Here is a 4,706-nt window from a genome sequence, read left to right as displayed (position 1 = left end):
CAAAAAAAAAAAAAAAAAAACAAACCCAAAAAACAAAATACAACCCTCACAAAAGAATTATTTATTCTTTCCTCCCCTATTTATATTTATTTTTATTTTTATTTTTTGAGGTAGGGTTTCACTCTAGTCCAGGCTGACCTGGAATTCACTATGTATTCTCAGGGTGGCCTTGAACTCACAGCGATCGATCCTCCTACCTCTGCCTCCCATGTGCTGGGATTAAAGAAAGGCATGTGCCATCATGCCCGGCTCCTCCCCTATTTTATAAGGTAAATAGACTACATTTGGAGACACTGAACAGTATTTATGTCATACACTTGGAAACTATTTACTTCATGGTGAGCAGTAAAAGAAAATTCTAAACAAAATTATGTTGTGATTTAAAATGTAATTCCTCAATTCCTCCAAAAATCACAATCTTAGTTACTTTAGGGTTAACTTACATCATTATTGAACAAGTTTAGCAGAGCGTCACAAACAAAATTATAGAGTTAGTTAAGGTTTGAGTAATTATAAATTATTTCATAAAATTTTGTGTATGTTTTATGTATGATTTGTATATGATTTGGAGGAGATTGAAAATAGTTCTTTCTGGCTCAGCAGTTAAACATGCTTGTTTGCAAAGATAGATACACATAGTAGAACATGCATTTGGAGATTGTTTCCAATGGCAAGTGGCCCTGGCTTGCCCATTCCCTCTTTTCTGTGAGACTTCTTTTTCATTAAATCATGGCAGTTTAACCCAGTTCCTCTATTCTTTGGGTATATTATATATAGCTAAATTAATTTCAGAAACTGAATTATAGATTGGATGGACATCTTATTTAGCCTTTAAAAGTGCTAAATGTCCTCATAATACATATATAATATGTTATAAGCTTTAAAAATTGAAAATTTTCACATCTTCAAATTTAAGCCAAAAAATGTTACATAATATAGATTTCTTATTTGTTTTCAATTCTGTTAATGGATCTTTTGTGCACAGTTTACACTCTGTAGCCTCATGTGCCTTAAATATGTAAAGTCTACTTTTTGTTAGTATCAGACTTTCCAGATATCAGAATATTATAATTTGGTTTATACAAAGTCCATGATGTTTGGCTGTCAGTAAGCATACATCACCATGCCTGGCTAAAACTCTAATTTTAAGATAATTCTTCTTATTCATCCTGGTTTTGCTGGAGAATTATTACTGATATTATAATCTCAGTCTTATAAAAAGTCATTTATTGTGATTTTGTTCTTAGGAAAACAAAAAAAGCTCCCATGTCTTAGGGAAATCCACTGTATACAAACAATGTTAATATAGTTTGTCTAAGCTTCATATAACAGTCATAAATATTTCTTTAGTTAAACCTTAAAATTGTTCAATGATAAAAGGTTCTTATTAAAGAAATTACTTTCTGTCTGTCATACTGCCTCTAATGTATGTTAAAATTGTGCTTGCTTAACTTAGCAATGATCAGGTTTTATTTTATTCTTGATAATAATAAACTTGAGTCAAGGTTTCACTTAATTAATTGTCTCATTTCTGGTATCTTAGGTTCATTGCTTACAGAGATACTAATACTTAAGACATGCTACCTGCCCTGGAAAAATAATCTTAAATTGCTGTTCTGCTTCCAGTTTGGAAGGTAATTGATACTTGCATTGGTATACAGACTAGCCAAAGTTGTTTTCAAACACAGATGCCAAGTTTTTATACTGTCTTGTCTTTTCCTGGCATACAATTTTAGGATTAAATCAGTTAGCTTAAAGTTATTGATAAAATAATTGGTAAAATATTGTTTTTAGGGCTACTAAAATGTTCTGTCTATAGTTATAACTGACAGATACTTAAAAGATAGAATGTGTATGCTTTCTATGTCCCAGATATAGCTTATACTGTCACCTGACAACTAAACTTAAATATTAATCAAAATGATTTTAAACTATTGTGTAATTCTCTAACCAGATCTGCTCTGCTAATATGTTATGTACCTTTTTAACTAATCTGTTTTGTTAATCAGATTTGTACAGATTCTGAGTGAGTAATAACTATATGTAGAAGCCAAAATCAATTGGGGACATTGCAGTTAAAAGGATAACCAATATTTTGGTTCCTGCTCCCAGGTCAAAAGGCCATAGAGATGGAACATCTGCTAACTTCTAGCCTCTGATAAGTTACCTGTCTTCTTGATCAGAGAGGATATGGAGACAGAGAAATGAATTCCAAGACATTGTATCTGCAATAGGAGAGTCACATCATAGGAAAATCAGTCCTTCAGGCTTCCCAAAAGAGGGAAGGCCACTTGGTCAGCATGGGCTTGACTTATCCTAGCAGATGATAATGCCAAGAGTTCCAGAATTCCTCACAGTCCCTAAAAGTTTCTTCTATAGCACCATTATTTTACTCTAAAATAATCAGTTAATTCTGGCAGCTTACATGGTCTCACTTAGGAAGAAAAATATAACTACAAAATATAACTACAATATAAACAGATTCCAACTAATAGGCTCCCCTGTCTGATGCAGGCTTACAATACTAAACTCTGACATTAACTTATGTCTTCTGCCTCTGCCCATCCCTGATTACTTTTGAACTCTGAACTTCACCTACCCTGGCCTCAGCTCCTCCCACTTGCCTTAGCCAGAATCAGTACTATTCCTTGGGTCCCCTGCTTCTTTAGTCCTTACCCTTACCAGGGATAAGTACACTGCCACCCCAACAGGCACTCTCAAACTTAAACTCTCTCATGTTTCTACTCTTCATCTATCCCAAAATGCTCCTCTTGTATCCACTGATGCTCCTCTGACTCCTCTGTCTTGCCCCAAGCCCTCTATCCCTCACCTCTGAGTGCTCATCTTCCTTTTGTGCCTGGTGTTTTGTTGCCACAGCTGTTGACAAGGGTAATAAGCTCTTTAATTCATCTGTCCTCTCATGGGGTGTGCAGAGCCCATAGCCCTCACCTTCTCTAACAGATGTTGCCAGTGACTGTCCCAAAGCCAACTCAATACAGGGGTGATATGAGAGAAGTCTCTGCTTCGCTTTGGACCAAGTTGTAACAGCATGCTACATTGGAGCTGACAGAGGTTGCTCACAGTCAGTTACCTCTATCCACCATGAAATTGTCTCCTCATCACCTTTCCTGAAGGGAGACCCACTGACTACATTTTCCAGTCTCCCCCAAAAGAACTCATTGTCTCTAACATCAGCATGAAGAAATTAAACTTTATCTCTTATCATTAACAAAAAGCTGGAATGTTAGAACAGGATGGGCTCCCAAAATGGAGTCACCAAGGACAGCAGGATGGCAAAAGACATAAGGAAATGGATTATGCACATTCCCCAAGAAACCACTCAGCCATTATCCCTTCCTTCCCCAACAATGCTCCAGGTCATGGTTTCCTGCTCCCTTATCTTGTAGGTCCCCTGCTCACTGTTCTGGTCTCATACCCTAGCTATTTGAAATGGCCAATGTAAACAACACATGAGTTTTCCCTTCCTCACCTTCTCCCAACTGAAGAATCCCTGTAAAGCCCAGTACCTGAAAAACTCAAGTTGGCTGTGCTCCTCTCTTGTGAGTCAGCCCTGGCACATTGTGCTTTTCCCAAATAAAAGCTTTTTCCTTGGACTCAGAGTGGTTTGTGTGGTCTTGGTCACTCCCAAACCTTACAGTATGTAGAGTGAGAGGGTTCCCATATCTTGTCATCTGTCTGAAATGGGAGTTATTGTGGTATGACATAAAAAGAAGTTTTAAAGATTGTAACTCAGTCTGTTCCTAGAGAGGGTTAAATCTTACTTTTTTTCAACCATGTACTCTGACAAATTATTTCACCCCACAGTAGTTCTGTGGTGATCAGTTTGTTCTAAAGCTCTGTTCAGTACTTGCAGCAGCTGCATCGAATCTGTGTCCTCATAATTACTGATCATGTTGAAAGAGTTCAAATCATATCATCAGATAATTCAGTCCTCTTTGAACAGTGAAAAGATCAGGGCCAGAGGCAGAAATTTATGTTATCAAAACTTAAAACCTGTGCTCGCTTCAGCAGCACATATACTAAAATTGGAACGATACAGAGAAGATTAGCATGGCCCCTGCGCAAGGATGACACGCAAATTCGTGAAGCGTTCCATATTTTTGCAACCAAATCCAGAGTAGATAGAAAAAAAAAATTAAATTCCATGGAAATGCCAACACACCTCTACCACCACAACATGACAGGGATCAAATCAAATCTCACAGTCATCACCCTAAACATTAATGGCCTTAATTCACCCATCAAGAGACACAGGCTAACAGGGTGGATCAAAAAATTAGACCCCTCAATCTGCTGCCTTCAAGAAACCCACCTTACCACTAAAGACAGAAACCTCCTCAGGGTGAAAGGGTGGAAAACAATATTCCAAGCAAATGGGAATAAGAAACAAGCAGGTGTAGCTATATTAATATCAGATAAAGTTGACTTCAAACCAAAAACAATCAAAAAAGACAAAGAAGGCTACTTCCTACTTGTAAAGGGAACAATCCATCAAGAGGATATTACAATCATAAATCTGTACGCACCAAACACAGGGGCACCGCAGTTCATAAAACAAAACCTACTTGACAATAAAACAGAAATAACCACCAACACCATCATAGCTGGGGACTTTAACACACCATTATCAGTAATAGACAGATCATCCAAACAGAAGCTCAACAGGGAAGTAAGAGAGCTCAACA

General features: G+C 37.2%; 1 non-coding gene across 1 annotated transcript; it reads left to right on the top strand.

Moving 5' to 3' along the window:
* Window positions 1-4,016: 4,016 nt before the first annotated feature.
* LOC123459612 lies at window positions 4,017-4,123 on the top strand. The gene has a single exon (XR_006636371.1). It is a non-coding gene; the product is annotated as a U6 spliceosomal RNA (small nuclear RNA).
* Window positions 4,124-4,706: the final 583 nt, after the last annotated feature.

Source organism: Jaculus jaculus, chromosome 3 (genome assembly GCF_020740685.1).
Source record: "Jaculus jaculus isolate mJacJac1 chromosome 3, mJacJac1.mat.Y.cur, whole genome shotgun sequence".
Classification (NCBI taxonomy): Eukaryota; Metazoa; Chordata; class Mammalia; order Rodentia; family Dipodidae; genus Jaculus; species Jaculus jaculus.
Note: the sequence above shows the minus strand (reverse complement) of the source record. Positions and strands in the feature narration are given on the sequence as shown.